We start from the raw sequence: 22,101 nt of genomic DNA, 5'->3' as shown, positions 1-22,101 counted from the left end.
ATCAGTCCCATCCTTCTGAGATTTCCAGGGTGTCATCAAGGTGATTGCTTAGGCCAAAGCAGATGTAAAATGGAGGCAGGATGCTCAAGAGTACGTTTTTGTTTGGTTTTGAGACGGAGTCTTACTTAGATAGCCTGAGCTAAATTTCAGTTCAGGATTTTCCTGCCTATAACCTCTCAAATGCTGGGACTACAGGTATATGACATAAGATTCTCTTTTTTCCTTTTTGTCAGTTGTGGGGCTTAAACTCTGGGCCTGGGTGCTGTCCCTGAACTCTTCAGTTCAAACTTAGTGCTTTCCCTCTTAAGCCACAGCGCTACTACTGGTTTTCTGGTGGTTAATTGGAGGTAAGAATCTCTTGAACTTTTGTGTCCAGGCTGGCTTTCAACTGTGACATTCAAATCTCAGTTCCTGAGTAGCTAGGATTACAAGCCTGAGCCAGTTCATGAGACTTTTTTTTGTGCCAGTCCTGGGGTTTGAACTCAGGACTGGGTTTTTTCCTCAAAGCTAACACTCCGCCACTTGAGCCACAGCACCACTTCTGGCTTTTTCTATGTATGTAGTACTGAAGAATCGAACCTGGGTCTTTGTGCATGCTAGGCAAGCACTCTACCACTAGGCCAAACTCCAGGCCCCTCATGAGATTTTTTTAAGAAGTAGTTTTGTATAAATTTACTAGAAACTTTCCTACAGTGAATGGTCCTGAGCTGCTGCATATTATACTTCTCATCAGAGCTTAAGAGGCCAAGGTCTGTTTCCTCAGGATGGTGTGATAATTAGGGTGTTGCAATATTTGCGTAAAACAAAGAGGTAACAGCTCAAAAGCAACCAAAATCTAGTGGAATTGCTTTAAAGAAAAGGGCAAAGGCTTTTCCTGCCCTACACTTTTAGATCTTCCTGTTCCCATCCACTGCAAAACTTTGAAACAATAGCATTCTTATCGTCAGCTATAAGAATGGCAGCTTTGCCTGGTGTGGTGGTCACACCTGTAATCCTAACTACTCAGGAGTCTGAGATCTGAGGATCTTGGTTCAAAGCCAACCCCAGGCAGTAAAGTCCACGAGACTCTTATTTCCACTTAAGCACTAGAAAATGGGAAGTGGGGCTGTGGCTCAAGGAGTAGGGCAGTAGCCTTGAGCTGAAGAGCTCAGGGCTAGCACCCAGGCCCAGAGTTCAAACCCATAGCCCATGACAAAAAAAGAAAAAGGCAACTTCATGTTCACTTGTTTTGCATCCTAATGATTTTTTTTTGATGCCAGTTCTTGGGACTGAACTCAGGGCCTAAGCACTGTCCTTGGTCTTTCTCAAGGCTAGAGCTCTACCATTTGAGCCACACCACCACTTCTGGGTTTTTCTTATGTATGTGGTACAGAGGAATCAAACCCAGGTCTTCACGCATGCTAAGCAAGTACTCTACCACTAGGCCAAACTCCCGGCCTCCTCCTTAGTGATTCTTAAGTCTCCACCTTCTTCTAATTTGTACTGGATGGATAAGATTAACACATGCTTGTTTTCCTAGTAGGGATATACTTTAAAATAATCACTCTCCCTTCCCTTCAAGTTCCTTTTTGGAAAGTATTAAGGCAGCTTTTCTACTGAGGCTGATCTTCAAGCAGTCTTAGTGCTTCATGCATTTACCTAGATCATTGTGTCCTGATTCCTTATTATAGCAAGGTAGAAACATTGAAATTTTCATGTAGGAATAATAATCAGTTTATGAGCTTACTGGATTTAGTTATTGTGTACAGAATGTGCCATCCACTACTTCTTGCTGTAATCTAATGGAACCACCATTATTTGCACTTGTGTGTGTGTGTGTGTGTGTGTGTGTGTGTGAGAGAGAGAGAGAGAGAGAGAGAGAGAGAGAGAGAGAGAGAGAGAGAGAGAGAGAGAGAGAGAGAGAGAGAGGGAGCCAGACAGACAGACACACACACACACACATGGGGCTTGAACTTAGGGCCTGGGTGCTGTCCTTGAGCTCTTATCTTCTAGGTTAGTGCTCTACCACTTTGAGCCATAGTGTGACTTCTGATTTTCTGGTGGTTAGTTGGAGAGAAGATTTTCTTGAGCTTTACGGCTCAGGCTGGCTTTGAACTGTGATCCTCAGATCTCAGCTTCCTGAGAGGCTAGGATTAGAAGTGTGAACCATTGGTGCCCATCTCATTTGCCTTACATTTTTTTGTTAAAAGGAAGTGAAAAATACCTGGGTGCCAGTTCTTTTTATAGGCTCATGCCTGTAATCCTAGCTTCTCAGAAGTCTGAAATCTGAGAACTGAGATTTGAAGCCAGCCCTGGCAGATAAATCTGACTTTTATCTGCAATTAATGAGCAAAAAGCTAGCTTTGGGGGCCGGGAGTTTGGCCTAGTGGTTAAAGTGCTTGCCTAGCATGCATAAAGACCCGGGTTCGATTCCTTGGTACCACATACATAGAAAAAAGCCGGAAGTGGTGCTGAGGCTCAAGTGGTAGAGCTCTGGCCTTGAGAAAGTCCAAGGACAGTGCTCAGGCCCTGAGCTCAAGCCCAGGACTGGCAAAAAAATAAAAAAAATAAAAAAAAAATAAAAAAAAACTAGCTTTGGAGGAATGGCTTGAGTTGTAGAGCACCAAGCTAGAAACAAAAAAGCCAAGCAAAAAGAAAGGAAAATGGGATAAGATAAAGAATCTTTAGCATAATTACTGGATCATCAGAAATGTTAAAGCATATAAAAACAATAGAGGAAACAGCTGAAAGAGTAAGACATGTAGGAATAAAGGAAATAAATAGAGAAACAAATGGTAGAAAGAAATTATAAATAAATATATTATTTATTTGTATTCAATGTCACTTTAAGAAAAATCTATGGTATTATTTATGTAAATGTCTTAATCAAAAAGCAGTGAAAAAGCTAGGCACAGTGGTTCATGCCTGTAATCCTAACTTCTCAGGATGCTGAGATCTGAGGATTATAATTTGAAGCCAAATAGGAAAGTCTGTGAGACTCTTATCTCCAATAAACTACTCAGAAAAACTGAGAAGTGGCACAGTGGTTCAAATGGTAGCATGCTAGCCTTGAGCTAAAAGAAGCCCAGGGACAGTTCCCAGGCCCCAAGTTCAAGTCCCGAGACCAGCAAAACATATTTGAAGCAGTGAAACAAAATAATGGCATTCCTTAGTGTGTTTAAAAATAAGAGGTGTTTTTTTGTCGTTGTTTTTGTTGTTGTTGTTATTGTCGGTTGTCGGGCTTAAACTCTGGGCCTGGATACTGTCCCTGAGCTGTTCAGCTCCAGGCTACGGCTCTACCATGTTGGGCCACAGCACCACTTCCGGCTTTCTGGTAGTTATTTGGAGATAGAGTCCCCAGGGCTGACTTTGAGCTATGATTCTTAGATCTCAGCCTCCTGAGTAGCTAGGATTACAGACATGAGCCACTGGCATCTGGCTTAAAAATGAGAGTATGTATTTCATTTTCTTTTGATTTTCACAAAAGCTTTTTTTTTTTTTTTTGCCAGTCCTGGGGCTTGAACTCAGGGCCTGAGCACTGTTCTTGGGCTTTCTCAAAGCTAGAGCTCTACCACTTGAGCCACAGCACCACTTCTGGTTTTTTTCTATGCATATGATACCAAGGAATCAAACCCAGTCTTCGTGCTAGGCAAGCATTCTACCACTAGGCCAAACTCCTGGCCTCACAAAAAGTTTTTTTTGTTTGCTTGCTTGCTTTGTGTTTTTTTGTTTGTTTGTTTTTTGGTATGTAGTCTAGATCTCCTGTCTCAATGTTGATCTTTTTACTCTGCCCAGTTTGCAATAGTTTCTTTATGTTAGTAGAGTGAGAAAGCAGCTTGATAAGGGAGCCTGCTTTCTCAACTTCTCCTTCTGAGGAGTTGTGTAAAGTGGCAACATTAATAATTATCATAACCAGAACTAGAATTTAGAATTTCTCTTTTAACTTTTTTCTCTTTCAATTTCTTTGATGTTAGGCCAAGTTTTCCAAGGAATTTTCCAATTTCCTTGGTTTTAGGTTAACATAAGAACATAGGATAATATCTTCATAGTCAATCGGCTTTTAGAAAATTTAAATGTTGAAACCTGGAAATGTGTGAAGGCTGGTGCAATGGATATTTTTAGTTTACTGTTCACCCTTCTCTACCCTACTCTGTCCTGAGAGGCCTGCCACAATAAAGTAGTTCACTGTGAGTTTCTGATTCAGGTTCAGCAGTAGGTTAAAGGGGTTGAAGGAGAGTGATATCCCATGCATTCCAAATGCATGGCAGTGGTTCTGTTTTTCAAAGACACCTGTGACTCTTTTCCTAAGGAATTGTACTAGCCATATAAATATGGTTAACCCACGCATAGGGTAAACAAGAGGGACTGAACAGTTGCTATCTTCAAAGAATGCATCATATCCAGTAATGCATAGGAATTGGTGGATAAATTTCTCCACTTCTGTTTCCTTGTGTTGAGACACCCATGAACTGTCTGTGTTCTACACCATTTCCAGAGGTTTCTGTGAAGAGTGGGCCTCAGTTGCACTCATTGTGATCTGCATTCTGTGTTGGCCTTTTCTCCTGCCTAGTTTCATTTACCCACATCTCTTCCAGGATCTCCTACTCCATGAGCTCAGTGCTGATGAGAATAACAAGGACAGGGTCTTAAAGGAAAGAAAATGAAAGTTTGATTTGCTGGGAAATTAAGGTCTACAGAAAGGGCAATTAAGATATATCAGGTGGCTAAATATTAAATCTTCTAGTTAAAAAGATAAGAGTAAGAAAAACAATGAATTATTCTCTTAGCCCCAGAGTGCTATTTTGATACATATTGTGAGATAATTCAGTACTTGAAAACAACACAAATTAGGCCAGCAATGATGGCAATGCAGTTGTCATCTGATGGTAACAAAATCATGGAGTTGCCTGTGGATAGGGCTTCAGGATCCTTGCTGTTAGCAAAAAGCTATTCTGGCTCTGATTCTGCTCTTCCTGCAACTTCTATGTAGTCAGGATATGATGACACAACTCCCACCTGTGTGTGTGTGTGTGCATGTGTGTATACTGGGGCTTGAACTCAGGTCCTGAGCACTGTTCCTGACTGCCACTTGAGCTCCACTTCTATTTTCTTTGGCATTTTTAATTGGTGATAAGAGTCTCATGGACCTTCCTTCCTAGGCTGTTTTTGAACTGTGATCCTCAAGATCTCTGAGTAGTTAGGATTACAAACGTGAGCCACCAGACTCTAGGCTGCCGGATATGCTTCATTTATCATCTCAGGCAATGCTGTGACAATACTTATACTTAGCTGTAGCAGAAATGAAAATAGTCTTTTTTGTGGTGAAGTTTTAGCAAGGATTTATTTTAGTGTAATAGGATTAAAGTAAGGAGAAATAGCACAAAAGAATTATTTTCTGCTCCCTATGCAGGAAATGGGAGCTAAAGATTCCAAATGTTTTCTTTTTATGCATCAATAAAGTTTGAAGGAACTGTTAAGATAGCTTTACACTCTCAAGTGCATTGGTTAAAAATTCCTGATTTAGATGAATATTAGGCAGGCCTTCTTTTTCAATTCTTCTTTGAAATAAAGGATGGGTTAAGAAGTGAAAGGAAGTTTTGGATGAGAAGAAATGATAGCAGTGAGTTGACAGGATACTTTGGTAAGATGTTAATTATTGTGAGTTCCTGGTTCATTGTTCAAATTGCCTAAAATATAAAGTTAATAGGGAAGAATAAGGGGTACCTTTGAGGGTCAGGAAATTCTAGGACAGCGCAGAAATTCTAGGACACTGGGGAGGAGATAGAGATTTGTGGGCCCATATGTAGTGGGAATCCTTGACTGGCCTGTGGTCTTGTCCTAGTGATCTAGTGATAGTATTTTTTTTTTTTTTTTGCCGTGGGGCTTGAACTCTGAGCCTGGACATTGTCCCTGAGCTCTTCAGTTCAAGACTACTGCACTACCCAAGGAGCCACAGCACCACTTCCGATTTTCTGGTAGTTAATTGGAGATAAGACTCTCACAGACTTTTTGGTGCCTGGGCTGACTTTGAACTGAGATCCTCAGATCTCAGCTTCCTGAGTAGCTAGGATTACTGGCGTGAACCACCATCCATGCCCAGCTTCCTAATGGTAGTATCTTAGAAAGGGAAGCTTTTTGGTGTTTTAGAAATGTTGTAAGCCCTAGGCAGTGGGGCTTTCCGTTGAACCACAGCCTTTCCCTACACTTCCCATCCTCACATACTGAATAATGACTATTAAACAATAGGAATTGTCACATTGTTTGGACTGGATCAGGAAAATTTCAAAGTTTTGAGGTATTTGTGTGACCAATTCATGTGCTCAAAAATTCTACTTGAACATGAGAAATGGTATCAATGTATGTGAAGTAATGCACCTTCTATCTGGTGAATATAATGTAACCCTTCTATTAATTACAATAAAAATATATGAAAAAAATTCTACTTGAGAATGTATGCTTAGCTAACATTTTCTCCTAAATTTTTATTAAGACATTTGATATTTGATAGAAATATACAAAAGGAGTGAAAAAAGGGTCATAATCCCACTTCTGCAAACATTTCTCCTCCATGTTGCTCCTTCAAAGAAGAATTCTACCCAGCCCTCTTGTATGCTCATACATGATGTGCACATGTACATTTTAGTTAAAAAGATAGCTTCAGTATTATGCTGATTATAAGTTTAGCTATAACAAATTTGTCAGTGCTGTACCCACAGCTCATTAGAGCGCTTTACTTAGTTCTGTGAGCCCTGATTCCTGATGTGTCCTTGTCCTCTTCCCCCTCCCAGCAACCTGGCCAGCATCACTTTGTGAGGAAATGGCCCTTAGTTTGTAAGAATACACTTTACCATGCATACAAGGGCCTAAGAATTTGTGTTCTGACTTCTAGCCCTTGAGAAATGATTAATAGATTAAAAAATATTTACTTCAATGCATCAACATAATTTAATCATTGTAGATCATGATAATGTCATGATGACTTCCCAGCAATTTTGATTGGTTTGCCAAAAGGGTCAGATCTGACTTACATTTAATTTTCCTTATGGAAATTTGAGGGTGGTCACAAAATCAGCAAGAACAACCTAAGTAGAAAAGGTGGCCTAGTTGTATCATTGTCTCAATGTTTTGTCACCTCTGGCTGAACTCTGCAAAGGTGGAGAAACCACAATAACACAATAGCTTCTTGCTGCAGACAGAGCTATAGTGGTCTCTGAAGCCAGGATTGTGAATCCTGAGTACTTTTAAAAGGTCATTAGCATGACCCTAGATGGAGGCTAGCTATGTGTCCTTCTAAAATTTCCACTGCCTTCTAAGAACAGCAGTGGCTAGAACTAGAAGACAAAGATTTATGGAGTCTTGACTGCTTAGAATATATAATCCTGGGGAGCAATAAGAGTTAGCTAGTAAATTTTGGTAAATTTTTCATAACACCATCTCCTCTCTCTCAGAGTTACTTTAAGTCCCTTGGCAATGTTCCCGTGAAAGGGTGGCCCTGTCTGTGGAAGCCTAGGCCTTTTCCTTCCTTTTATTATGTTTTAATTTTTTTTCAAGTGCTGGAACCAGCAGTCTACTCCTTTCCTGCCTGACCCTGGCCCCAGAATTCCTGCCTTCTCCCCAGTCATACTCATTTGGAAACTTTTTGAACCAGTGTACAATCAGCTTAAACGACTACTTCCGTACCCCTCCTACCAGTGGGAATGTTGTGTCTCATGGATGGAAAGATTTGAATACTACAATCACATTGAGCATAAGTAAGGATGTTTGTCTGCCTTGGCACACAGCCCAAGTTAACTTTGCTTTGCCGAACATGGATACAACAGTCTGTATTTGAACAAGAAATCATGTGTATCAAATGCTTTTGGGAAAGCATGTCCATGTAGCAGTTACTTTAGTAAACAGGGGCTTTAGCAAGGCAGTTCAGTGTCACAGCTGCATTTAAACATCTATACATTGATAAATTTAAGGTATTTGAAGTAAGCTTTTAATTTTAGGATACTTTTCAACTTAAAGAAAAGTAACAACAGTGTTGCATTATGTAAGATGTCTGGTAGGATCTTACATTAGTGTGGTATATTTGATAAAATTAATGAACCAATTGTGATAATCATTATGTCTCAAAGTACCTATTTGTTATAGTTTGAATATGCAATATCTCCCATAGATTCATATGTTGAATGCTTTGTCCTGGGTACTATGTTGGGAGGTTCTAGAAATGTTAGGAGGTGGGGCTCAGCTGGAGGAAGGAGACCACTGGGTTATACCTTTGAAGATAGTACTTGTCCCCTTGTCCCTGTCTAGTTCTCTGTTTCCTGTCTAAGAGGAAATTCTTCCACCATATACTACACTGCCATGATATTCTATGATATTCTATCTCACTATGGATCCAGAATCCACAGAACTAAGCATTATGGACTGAAAACCCTATTGTTGATGATTTTGACATGAGAAATACAGGGTAGGATATTGAATGTAATATTCCCCAATTGGGATTTGTCTGGATTCTTTCTCATACTTAGATTGAGGTTATATGATGTTAAGAGGTAAAGGAGCATTTCATTAAGTTTACGCCAGGGCTATGTACTGTCAACATGTCTTTTTACTGTTGATCTCGATCACCTTGCTGCAGTAGTAAAGTACTGTGAGATCTTTCCACTATAATGTCACTTTCTTATTCTCTTTCTATATTGTACTTATTGGAAAGAAGTCACTTATATATGTTCTGCACTTCAAGAGTGGAGAGTAAGGGGCTGGGACCTACTGGTAGTACGCTTACCTAGCATGCATGAAACCCTGGATTCATTTCCTCACTACCATATACACAGAAAAAGCCAGAAGTGATGGTATAGCTCAAATGGTACAGCACTAGCCTTGAGAAAGCCCAAGGACAATGCCCAGGCCCTGAGTTCAAGCCCCAGGACTGGCAAAAAAAAAAAAAAAGTAGAGAGTTATACATTACCTCTAGGAGAGCAAAGTGCTTACATAAATCATTTGAAATTTTTATGTGCACCATTTGTCCATTCACTCCCATTTATTTATGTATTGATTTAATAATTGGTTAATTTAGTAAATGATTGTTTAATGTCAGTATAGATTAGAAATATTTATTTTATACTTTGGGTTATAATTGATTGCTATTTTTTTTTGGTCGGTTGTAGGACTTGAACTCTGGGTCTGGATGCTGTCCCTGAGCTCTTCAGCTCAAGGCTACCACCCTGCCCCTTGAGCCTCAGCACCACTTCTGGTTTTTTGGTGATTAATATGAAAATTTCACGGATTTTTCAGGGTTGGCTTTGAACTGTGATTCTCAGATCTCAGCCTCCTGAATAGCTAGGATTACAAGCATGAGCCACTGTGCTTGGCTTGAATGCTACTTTTGCTGCTGAAATTGTTCTAGTCTTGACTATTTGAAGCTTTTAGAGTTGAGCTCTATATCACTTTGACATAATTCATCTTTTTTCATAATCCATCTTTTTAAGTTTTTAAAAAAAGTTTATCACTTCTTGGTAATAAGATGCTCCAAGTTTACCTAGACCCAGTCCTATAATCAGCTATTTCTCAAGGTAGTTTTAGTGCCTTTTAGAAATTCATAGGAGTGAGATATGCTTATTGCTACTGGGGTATCTTTGTTTAAATATACTTCTAGATGATAGCCTAAACTCTGTATATATACAAAACTATATACAACCTTGTGTATATACATTTTGTTATATTTCACTATAAATTTTGCTTATATTTATCACATGTATCTGTAATGAGCTAAACATAAATGATATTGATTAGTCAGTAATCCTGACTCTAATCCAACCTTTAGTGAAAAAAATTAAAAGAAAAATGAAGTCGATTTTAGTAATTGCCAGGAAGAACTCATAATACCAAAGCCTTTTCACTTTGTGAATGTCTTTAGGTATGTTGCTATTAAAAAACAATTTGAAGATAACTGGAAATTTTTTTATACTTTGTATGGTTTTATTTAGGTCAAGTTCAACTTAGTACATAGCAGTAATTCCAAATATAAGATAACTGGAAATTTTTAAGGGGACACCCCAGGTTTCAATTAAAGATTGGAATGCAAAAAAGAAAAAAGGAAAAAACCTTGTGTAGCTAAAGGCTTGTTAGTAAAGCGACTTAGTTATTGGGCATAGCAAGTACAAGCTCCTGAATTCATTCTCCAGTGCTGCCAATAAAATAAAAAGTAATGGGAAGGCTGGGGGCGCGATGCGGGGGGACGCTGCGCCCCTGCCCCGGGGCCTCTGCATTGCGGTGGCCGGGACGCGGGGCTGCGGACCCCCGCGTGGACGGCGGCTGGGCAGGGGCACAGGTGCAGGTTATTTTCCTTCATGGACTGGGAGATACTGGGCACGGATGGGCAGAAGCCTTTGCAGATATCGGAAGTTCACATAGCAAATATAACTGCCCACCTGCGCCAATTATGCCTGTTATATTAAATATGGATATGGCTATTCCTTCATGGTTTGATGTTGTTGGACTTTCACCAGAGTCCCAGGAAGATGAATGTGGAAATTAAACAGGTATCAGAAAGTGTAAAAGCTTTGATAGAGCAAGAGGTAAAGAATGGCATTCCTTCTAACAGAATTAGTTTAGGAGGATTTTTCTCAGGGAGGAGCTTTATCTTTATACACTGCTCTCACCACACAGCAGGAACTAGCGGGCGTCACTGCATTGAGTTGCTAGCTTCCACTTCAGACTTCGTTTCCACAGGGACCTATAAATGGCGCAAATAGAGATATTTCTATTCTCCAGTGCCATGGAGATTGTGACCCTCTAGTTCCCTTGATGTTTGGTTCTCTGACTGTTGAAAAACTGAAAACATTGGTCAATCCAGCCAATGTGACTTTCAAAACATGAAGGCATGATGCACAGTTCATGTCAACAGGAAATGATGGATGTCAAGCAATTCATTGATAAACTCCTACCTCCAATTGACTGATGTCACTAAAAGGCCTTGTATGGAAGTACACTAGCATTATTGTAGTCGATTAAAAACCTTCTCCCATGCCTGATCTTAAAACTTCTAATGTTTGGCTGGGAGTTTGGCCTAGTGGTTAAAGTGCTTGCCTAGCATGCATGAAGACCCGGGTTCGATTCCTCGGTACCACATACAGAGAAAAAAGCCAGAAGTGGTTCTGAGGCTCAAGTGGTAGAGCTCTAGCCTTGAGAAAGTCCAAGGACAGTGCTCAGGCCCTGAGCTCAAGCCCAGGACTGGCAAAAAAAAAAAAACTTCTAATGTTTGCAGTGGTAAAATGTTTCGCAAATACAATAATTCAGACTCAGTAATGTCTCCCCATGGGAAATTTATGATCTTTTATGTTTCTATACATGTATTTGTATAAGATAATCCAGAATATACTAGTATTAAAATAAGCGAAGCCATTATCTTCCTTTTCTCAAATGCAATTCAGCAAAATAATAAAAGACTGCAATCAGTTTTTATTATATCTTTTTTTATTGTAATTAGTAAAAGGGTTACATGATATTTGCCAGATAGAAGGTGCATTAATTCACATACATTGATACCCTTTCACATGTCTTGGTACCCATTTCCCTCCCCCCCCCACACCCCCTATTATATCTTTTAAAGATTAGTATTCTTAGTGAAAATTTGTTCAGATATAAACAAGAAGTTAAGGTATAAATGATGTATTAATGCTGTGGCTTAGTCTATGGAGTTGTCCCACAATTACTTAGTCTTCATGCAGTGTCTGTATTTTTATATGTAATGATTATAACACATAAGAATTAGACAGTATTACATTATTCCTAATGCTAGGGATAATGCTTTTAAGTGTCAGAAAAAAGTAATACTGCCCTCTTGAATGAATGGCTCTTTATTTGAAGGTCTAGGCTTCTTTTCAGATATCATTTCTATTTAATATTCTTCTATCCTCTCAAAAATAGGTTTGTTCTTTATCGACTTTCATAATAAACCAAATATTGCCTCCCTACCATAGACATCTACTCTCAAGACATGCTGTAACTTTATATTGTGAATCACAGGTGCATGGTATTTAAAATCTATGTACATTATCAAAGAAGTCAAACATTAAAATTCCTGTACTACGCATTTCAAATAATTACACCTTCGTCCAAATTTAGACCTTATTACTAGAATCTTTAGGTAATAAGAATAATTCTGTGGTTTTATTTTCTTATTTTTTAAAAAAGGATAGATCATAATCTATGTTCAGAGATGCTTAAGACTGATCTTAAAATCTAATTAGTAAAATGGCTGGGTATCTATATAGCATAGAATTTAAGTTTACCTTTTCTGTATGTATGTTTTTAACCAAGTACTGCAGAAAACTTTGCATTATTTTCATCTGCCAATAGACTTATTTGAAATTTTCACTTTAGTCAACTGAGTTTTTAAAGTTAGTTCTTTTGAGCCAGGCACTGGTGGCTCACACCTGTAATCCCAGCTACTCAGTAGCCTAAGGATCACTGTTGATGCCATGAGGGCGTGAAAGTCTGTGAGATTCTTATATTCAGTTAACCACCTAAAAAACCCAAAACAAACAAACAAAAGCCTGTAAGTGGCAGTTTGCCACCTTTGCCTGGAACAGCTAAAGTCCCTGAGTTCAATTCCTAGTACCAGCACCAAAAAAAAAAAGATCTTTTGAGCAGATAGAAATAGTAATCATTGGGTTTTTAAGTGGTCAAAATTTCTGGATTACCAGTAAAAATGATTTAAAAACAAATTATGGGTAATAAATATAATAAATACCAGAACCCCATACTATGTAATCACCACAGTTTAATATGTAGCAAAGGTGTATGTTTGATATTTCTGAACAGTGTTAATTTTTCTGCTGTATTCCAACTGACCAATGTTAAGAATGCATCTTTATAAATGGGTGCTAATTGATCATGGAATTTACTAATGGACTATATAGGATGTTAATAATGAAGCCATATGTTTGTGTCTGGATTTGAAAATTTTAAACAATCATTTATTAGATTTGCCTTGAAGAGCATAAACTTCAGTCACACAAATCAGTAAGGTTTTTATGGCAAGAAATATTCCAGTGAAATGTGCTGTAACGTGGGAATATGAAAATGTTTTTCATGGTTTCTATCAATATGAAATAAAACTTAATTCTGACTTTAAAAAAAAGTAATGGGAGGGCAAATATGATCAAATTATGTTATATGCCTATATGAGAATGATATAATGAAACCCATTATTTTGTATAATTATATGTTAATTTAAAATAGTTAAAAAAGAAATGAAGATTGGTGTGTGTGGGGGGGAATATGAACTCCTAAGATAAGCTTTGTTAATTGCATACCATTTTCCCCCAAGGTTTGGAAGTACTATGATTAATTATGGTTATGTATCTTTATCACTCATAAGTATACATTCTTGTAGTGGCCCTATGACCTTGAAGCTGATCATTCTATTTATAAAATATAAAAAATGACACAGAATTTGAACCCTGTATCAAGTATCACAAGCAGTATTTTAGTATATTCACATACAGTAAAACTGAATGGATAAAAACAGGCATTCTTGAAATTTGCAAAGCATTTATTTTGTACAATAGTTACCCTTGGCTTTTATTTTATGATACATAAAACCAGAGTATCTCTTTTCATGAGCTTTATCAATAGACTTCTGTTTTAATGGAGAACTAGAAACAATGTAAGGACCAGAATACCCATCCTCCACTCTATCCAGCCAACTGCTCTTCCCTCCCCTGGCCCCCACTGATGGAGAAACTACCCTATCATTACTCACACAAGTTTATGTGGCTCCTGCTTAGTCACAGATCGTGTGTGAAAAGTGCCTCTAACTGTCCATGCTACACTGATTAAGGAAAATAAGAAAAAAAATAGTTTTTGAGTTAGAGGCCATTGGTGATCTTAATGTCTTAGAGTAAGAAAAGTGGAATGTAATTGAATGACGAATGAATGACCTCTCTCTCTTTCCTCCTTCCTTCCTTCCTTCCTTCCTTCCTTCCTTCTTTTCTTTCCATCCTTAGGCTTGAACTCTGGGCCTGGGTGCTGTCCCTGAGCTTTTGTGTTCAAGGCTACAGTCTACCACTTGAGCCACATCTCAGCTTCCAGTTTTGGTTTTTTTTGTGGAGATATGAGTCTTATAGACTTTCCTGCCTGGACTGACCTTGAACCACGATCCTCAGACCTCAACCTCCTGAGTAGCTAGGAGCCAGTGGTGCCCAACACCTATCATAATTTCTTTAAAAACAATGTTATCAGCACAAGACAAATAAAAAACCATTATTCATTATTAAATATACAGTCTGGTTCTGAAGAAAGCATTTGTTGCACTTTTAATTAAGTAAAATTAGTTACTATAAACATAAAATTTTGTAACTGTACCCTATTAAGTGAGACAAAGTATTGTTATATAACTCTATATTCATTATAGAATTCAAAAATTATTTGGTTAATAACATTAATATAATATTAAGTGAAATGCCTAAACTGAATTCAGTACTTGCATTGACTGAAAGTATATGGAAATTATATTCTCTATATAGATGAAAATCAATCCTTGGTGGTCACCAATCTAGTTGTGCAACAGAAAGATGCCTTACAATATACTTATCTTTAGACACAAATTGTGTGATGGTATTGTCATATAGAAGAAACTGTCAGTTAGGAATCTGGAAACCAGATATACTTTCCAGTTTTCCTGCTATTCATTCATTCAACCATTCATGGAACATTTACTGAGTACCCACCATGTGGAAGAAACTTCTTGCTGGGAAGTCTGTTTGACCATACAGAAACCAGTATCTTGTTCTTTATATGCACCAATCCAAGCAGGTCCATTCTGTATCCACCCCTAGATTAAACTGGATATCTGAGATCTCTTTCACACCCCAAACATTGATTAAGATTTGTAACTGCTTCGTGAAGAAAAGCTTCTTAAGGACTTACCTTGATGTAAGAGAGTTAGTACTTGTCTTCATTTCAAAATAACTTTGTATGTTAAAATAATTTTTAAAAATAACAGCTTGAAATCGTTTTAAAATAATCTGGTCAGACTCTTACCTACATTTAGATCATTTTACAGAGTCTAGATGTGGCAAGCCAATTGGTAGGGAAGGTAAGCTTATAGAGGTAGGAAGTCAAAGTTGGGAAAAGGTGAGTGACTTTTGCCAAGACAGGTTCCCATGGGGAGTTGGTGTCTCATGCCTGTAGTCCTGAGCTAAAATCAAAGGATCAAGGCTTGAAGGTACCCCTGGAAAGTCTATGAGACTCTTAATTCCAAGTAGACACCCCCCCCAAAAAAAGAAAACATGAAAAAGAAAAGCCAGGAATGGAGCTGTAGCTCAAGTAAGTTCCAAAGTTGAGTGGAAAATGCTAAGGGACAGTACCCAGGCCCTGTGCCAGAAAAAGAAAAAAAAAAGTATTTCAGCCAGCAGCCTCCTCCCATTTGGCTTTCCCTGCAAATGGGCATTGCTTGGGTGACCTGGTGAGCTTCTGCCATAATGAATCTGAAAAGGATTGCTGTCTTGGGACCAGAAGTGAACTACCTTATGGGATAGAAAAAAATGTTTTTGCATTCATAGGTTTTTCCAGAGCATATCAAGGTAACAAGTTATCTTGTTATTTGTTGTCATAACTATAATACCTAGCTTGTTTTATTTTGCTTATAGTCCAGATGACTTTGTCTAGGGAGAAAAACTGAATTTCTATAACAGAGAAAAGACATGAAAGGAAGAAAAGAAGGAGGGATGAAAGGAGGGAGAAAAAAAACAGGGAGAGAGCTTTGGAAATACATTTGTTCAAGAACAGGAAAAGCTGCAACACAAGGCAGGCAAACCCTTGAGTAACTAGGGAAATGAGCTGTTAGACTTTTCGGCCAATCTGTCCTTTCTATCAATGAAAAAGACATAGGGTTCAAGGTTCCTTTCGAAACGGGGCTGGCTAATTTAGCTCCTCCCACAAGCCCAAGGGTCTGTTCTATCTCTGATCCTTGAGTATCTCTCTCACTAAGACGGACCACAGCACCGAGAGTGGAAAAACAAAAAACAGAAAACAAAACTAAGAGAGAGGAAGGAAACAAAAGCTGCTACTTATGGAAGATATAAAAGGTAAGATCAAAACTGATTTGATCCGAAGTGTTAGGAAAATAGGAGAGGGGAAAAAAAAAGCCCAGATCAGAAGCAAGTACTTCAAAGATCAAGAGGCAAAAAGCCCTGAATGAACTTTCCCACTCTCTCTCTTCTGAGAGAAGGTAGAGAAAGAACTTTGGGAAACTTTTAGGAAGCAAAGCACGGGGTTTTAGTCAAGACTGACTCTTGAGCCAGCTGGAGGAAGTCATGAATATTCATTGAATGCAAATCTTGCTTTTCAGAAGCAAATGATTGCTTTTTTTTTTTAACTTGCTATTTTAACTGGCAGCTGCTTCATCTACAATCTAGTCATCTAGCCTGAGTTAGATCCTCAGCAGTGTATTTTCTTGAAGATTCTGGGTTTGTGTGTAGATTTGTTTCTGAATTTCCTGTGTACTTTCCTATGGGGAAATTAGCAAAGGCTTCTCTGCTGAGAGATGAATGGATAGGTTAATGTGGCAAGAGGCTGTCACAACAGGACCAAGGAGCAAGTCTTGCAAAAGGCTGAGAGTTTCTTGAGATGTGTGGGAGTGTGCGCTTGTCAGTGAAGGAAGGGTAAGGAGCAGTGCAGGGAAGAATAAGAGTGCATCATATCTGACTGACTGCATTTATATTTTGTTTCAAACTGCAAGAGCAGTCTGTTTGCACAAATGGTGTGCACTCTGTCTTTTTACCTCTTTTGGGCATTTTCTGCCAGGATGGAGAGCCAGCTGCTTGCCAGCTCTTAGAAGCCAGGAAGAATCTCTGCAGGAGTGAAGGAATGTAGGGTCTCAAACCTTCATCCACAACTTTAAATATCCCAGCATATTTTTATCACATAGACTGGGGGGAAATAAGATGAGGAGCCAACAGATTGCTTACAGTTAAAAGAATGATGGCTATTAAGGTTTATTCAGGCTTTAATTTTGTGGGAACTGTTCTAAGCTTGCTCCATGTACTGTTTAGTCCTTACTTCAGTCATTGACGGTAAGTGCTGCCGTTATCATCCCCATTTTCCAGATGAGAAAGTGGTTCCTCCTGGGAATGGCATAGTTAGTAAGTGGTGGATGTGGATTTGTGCAGAAGGGAGCAGGGGCAGCACAAGGGCTTTCTGCTCCCCACACCCTGCACTGTGCTGTTGCTCTGCTCAGAAGGCTCTTCAGATGCCTTAAGAGTTATGAATTCCTGAAGCTACCTGGAGAAATGATGCTGATAAAATCTCAGGTATGAAGGAACTTGAACTTTGCGATCAGGTTCATATTCGTATTGTTACTCATTTGGTGCTCAAGGGCATTCTTTATGAGAGAGAATATTGCTCCTAGGGCCTTTTACAAGTGGGGGAAACTGAGGCTAAGAAGGGTTAGATGATATGAATCATACAGCTAGCTGTTGAAGAGTCCACATCAAACCAGAAATCCCTGCTTCCTTCTATCTACAGAGTGAGCCCAGTCATTTCTGAACTTCTGCCCCAACCCCCCTCTCCCTTCCTCAGCTAAGTCTTCACTGGCTTTCAGTTCCCCAAGGGCTCTGCTCCTTCCCTTCCTCTTAGGACTGCTACAAGGCATTTTTCTGTACCCTATGGCAGTTTGACCTTTTTCTTTATTCTAAAGCTAACTTTCATCATTTGAAATCTTTGTTCCATCGTTTACTGTGTGCCTCAGTTTCTTCACTAGTAAAAGGAAAAGGATATCTGTTTCATAGTGTTGTCAGGACAGAATGGGGAAGATCCATACAAGGTTCTTAGAAAAGGGTTTGATAAATGTGTTCATTAACTATTTGCTGTTGCTATTGCTCCTTCAAGCCTCACCCTGAGTATTAAGTATCTGAGTATTAAGCCTCACCCTGAGTAACCTTTTAAACCTTCTTCAATACTTTGAGCCCAAGTTGGATCCCATGCTGGACATTTCTACAGTTTTTCACTCTTTTTGTTGAAGGTGACAATCATATGTACCTATAGTCCTGTCCCTATATATAACCATTTCCCTCACTTCCCCACTTACAGTTTCTTTTTCTTTACCTTGTTCAAAGTGAGTCTTTAAACTCATTACCACATAATTTTCAGCATGGGCAGGAGAGAGAGAGAGAGAGAGACAGACAGACAGACAGACAGACAGACAGACAGACAGAGACAGAGAGAGACAGAGACAGAGACAGAGAGAGAATCCCATCAGGAACCGAAGGCAAGGGCCTGATGGGGGTGCTTGTGCAGCAGTCCTAGAGGACTTGCTGCCTGAAGTACTCAGACGCTGACTGACTGAATACTGATTCAGGAAGATCCGTGAGAGTGACCACTGGTTGGAGCAAACCCACAGACTTCTTCATCAGGTCCACTATAGGTCTTTGACATCCTCACTGTGTGAACCTCATGGCCTGGGCAGTGTCTTCAAGCTTCTTTTGATCAAGGCTAGCACTCTACTACTTGAGCCACAAGCCACTTCTAGCTTTTTCTGTTTATGTGGTACTAGGAATGTAACCCAGGGCTTTATGCATGTCAGGGCAAGCACTTTACTACTAAACCACATCCCAGCCCTCATGACTGGTTCTTGAAGTTAGTGTCAGTCTTAAAGAAGGTGCTAGCTTTCCCAATGGGGTGGTACACTCTGCTCTCCTGTGCAAGTTGGGAAGATTCTGGCTAACTATTGATATCTTGAGTTCCTTAGTGGGTGCTCAATAAGTATCTAGTAAACTAAGTCTTATTATTTTAGCTGGTTTTCACTTTAAAGCCAGGAGGCAAGGCTTCTTCCTTGTTGGTGCCTGCAATTCTGCACAATGTGTAAAGACATTCTTGTAGGTAGATACACAAAACCAAAATGTGTCTCCTCTCAGATAGATGATCTTTACTGCTAATTTGACTCTGCCAGGGCACCAAGTTTAGTCGAAGTTTAGACCCATCCCCCATTCAGCAAGGAGCCAAACTGGATACTTCAAACACATCCTGGTATTTCTCTGCTCTTTCTGAGCTCCCCAGTCCTACTTCATAGCAATCTTGACGCCTGAGACAGGCTGCTCTCACAGTGAAAGAAAAACAGTACAGAGATTGGCCCTGGCTAAAATGATAAAGTACCTTCTGTTTGTTGCCAGCACACCCTCCCTTTCCTCTTCCTGGCATACCTTCAAATCAATTCGACAAATATTATTGTGTGTCCACCATTTGTAAGTCCCTATGCCAGCTTCTTGGGATATAAACAGTTTGTCATGATTGAGTACAGGAGGGAGACATACACCACCATCAGTAATTGAAACCAGACTCAGTTATATAGTACTAATAATAGCTAACTGATTATTATGTGTCAAATGCTGCAATTTTTTATACATGTTGTCCCATGTAATCTTCACAACTCTGTGATATTGGTTCCAGCATCATATAGTTGTAGATGGAAGTTACTTTGCCAAGGTCACACAAGCTAGTAATAAGTAGAGAGGTAATTTTAACTCAAGTGGTTAAGGGCACAAAGCCTACTGATCTCTTAAAATGTGAGTGATTTACTTCCCTAAGAGCCATGAGAAACAGAATTGGGCCTGATGATTTTGGGGGGAAAATGCAACATTTCCTGGACTTGGAGTCTAGTGCTCCTGAGTGGTCCTCTCCCCTTCCCCACAGTGTTTAAGAACTTTTCTCTTTCCCTTACCCAAACAATAGCCTAGAATGGAGAATTAAAAACTCTTTTCCAAGTTCTGAACTAGCACAATCTTTTTGTGTCTATCTTGGAGATTTAAAGGCAGAAGTCCAGAGTGTAGTTCTGACCATAACTTTGGGATTGCCAATGACATAATCAAATAAACCTTTACAAATGAATCAGCTGCACATTAAATGATTTCCTTAATTATAGTTTTCCTGTCTGTTAATAAGATACATCTGGCAAGCCTTTTATAAATAATTTTGATTGAAATTGCTTTTAAAACTTGGCTAAAGCACATTTGCAAAGTGTTTCTCTCTCCTTCTCTCTTTTTCTCTCTTTCTCTTTCTTTTTCCCTCCCCCTCTTCCTTTCTCCTCTTTCATTCCCTCCTTCCCCTTCTCTTTCTGTCTCCCTTCCTCCCCTCCTCTGGTGATGTCTCCAGTCTCTACAATCATTGTGTCCAAGGGCAGCCGTGTTTAATTCAGCTGGCAAATGTTTAGATGTACTGGGCTCAGTTTCTGTAGAAGGAAGGTGAGGTCTGGGGAAAATCACATAGAGTTTGTTCTTGGAAACATTTTGGAGAGAGGCCAAAATGGAAATGGAGGGCAATGCCTATGGTAAAGAATCATCTGACATTATTACGGGTTTGATGGAAGTGTAGAAGAAAGGAGTAACAAGCTTAGTCTTGGTGATTGTGTATGTGTGTGTATCCTGGATCTGTGTTCATCTACACATATTTTCATCATTGGAGATCGTTTTAATATGCAATTCCTCATCCGGAAGTTCTGAGATAGGGCTCTCAAGTGATGATAATGCTGACCCTCCACAGACTACACTCCAACTAACAATACTGTAGAGCCATTGCATGCTGTAGTCTAAGGGCTTATTTTAGTTCTAACTGACCATGACCCCTTCTCCATCCCTGTCCCAGCTACCACTTTGAATCACCAATCAGCTATGTGTCAGTGCAGGATGATAAGAAGCCTGATTCATTTATTCATTCATCAAATGTCTGTCCTACAACAGGACAGTAATCCCCCTAATTTGCTACATCATAGCCAGAATCTTCAGCATGCACTTGTGTTGGAGTCCCTAAACATTCCCATCTTTTTTCCATGGTTCTAGGTTTCCATAAGCTTCTCTGATTGCCTACTTCTGGCTTGAGAAATACCAGTGTTAAATGTGTGTCTGTATTCAGAACCCTGATCAGGGTGTTGGAGTTCCTGGAAACTGAGTGTGGTGGGGACTCAGATCCCTGAGATTGGGAACAGCATGCCTGGAACATTGTCTGCACTTTGAAAAAGCAAAGTGGGAATCCCAGGCACAAAGGAGGAGAGGGGATGCACAGCAAAACACCAGACTTTCTTTAGGTTTGAGGGGTTTGTAGCAGAAGATATTGGAAAAAAAAGCAGGGAAGAGCTTGTCTTATAGGCATGCATCTTGCACTTTTTGGCTACAATACCAAAGTGACTTTAGAGACCCAGGAATAGTGGAAAAACATACCCCACAATAAGAAGTGTTTTCTTTTTCAAAAATGGTTTTCGTTTTCTTGTGTGCTTTTTTTTCCCCCCATGTAAAAGATTTTTTTCCCTGGTTTGGGGCTTGAAATCTAGGTGACCCTGGGTTCCTCTTGTTCAAGGCTAGCACTCTACTATTGAGCCACCATGCCATTTCTGGCTTTTTATGTGATTAATTGGAGATGAGAGTCTCAGGCTGGCTTGTACCCAGGCTGGCTTGGAAAAGTAATCCTCAGATCTCAGCCTCCTGAGTAGTTAGGAGGCACTTGGCTCATGAGAAAGATTTTTTTTTTGATAGAGATTTTCTTTTTTGAGCTAGACTGGCCTTGAATTTCCTGCCTCAGATCTCCTGATTCCACTGGGACTATAGACATGTACCACCACACTGTGTAACCAAACTCTTTTAAAAGGAGACATGCATGTCAATAATTTTAAACATTGTCATAAAACATAATGCTTAAAATAAAATGTAGCAACTAATACATGATAATAACGCTTAAAAATCAATTATTAGAATGTTTGAAGTCGAGTTCATGAAAATATACTGATACATGAAATGATTGAAAGGACTCCTTTTCGCAGTCCATATTTAAGAAATAAGTTAAAAAGACACGGGATTTCCTTTTGAGGGATGTGAATATAGTCATGTGCATCTTATGACTATAAATTAGAAACAAGGAGAAAAATAATCCCAAATGATATTTTGGTGTGCTTCTTTGAAGTTCTCTTTTTCTTTGCCTGAGTTATTTCTCTCATTTAGTATTTTTGAGTAGTACCTCAAAAAACTAAGAGATAGCACCACACTTATTAGGCTATATATTCAATTTTAAAATCTGATTTTTTGAGCAACAGTGAATCACAAGTATTTTCTATTTTATAGTGTAATCTTTGTTAACATAATTTTT

At 39.2% G+C, this 22,101-nt stretch overlaps 1 protein-coding gene and 1 pseudogene across 1 annotated transcript in view; both read left to right on the top strand.

Annotated features, from left to right (window-relative positions):
- Positions 1–22,101, top strand: part of Entpd1 (ectonucleoside triphosphate diphosphohydrolase 1) — a 90,762-nt gene that overhangs the window by 7,021 nt on the left and 61,640 nt on the right. The window lies entirely within an intron of this gene.
- Positions 10,412–10,952, top strand: LOC150054022 (acyl-protein thioesterase 1 pseudogene; annotated as a pseudogene).

The sequence above is a fragment of the Megascapheus bottae genome, chromosome 15 (assembly GCF_031878675.1).
Source record: "Megascapheus bottae isolate mThoBot1 chromosome 15, mThoBot2.hap1, whole genome shotgun sequence".
NCBI classification, from domain to species: Eukaryota; Metazoa; Chordata; class Mammalia; order Rodentia; family Geomyidae; genus Megascapheus; species Megascapheus bottae.
Note: the sequence above shows the minus strand (reverse complement) of the source record. Positions and strands in the feature narration are given on the sequence as shown.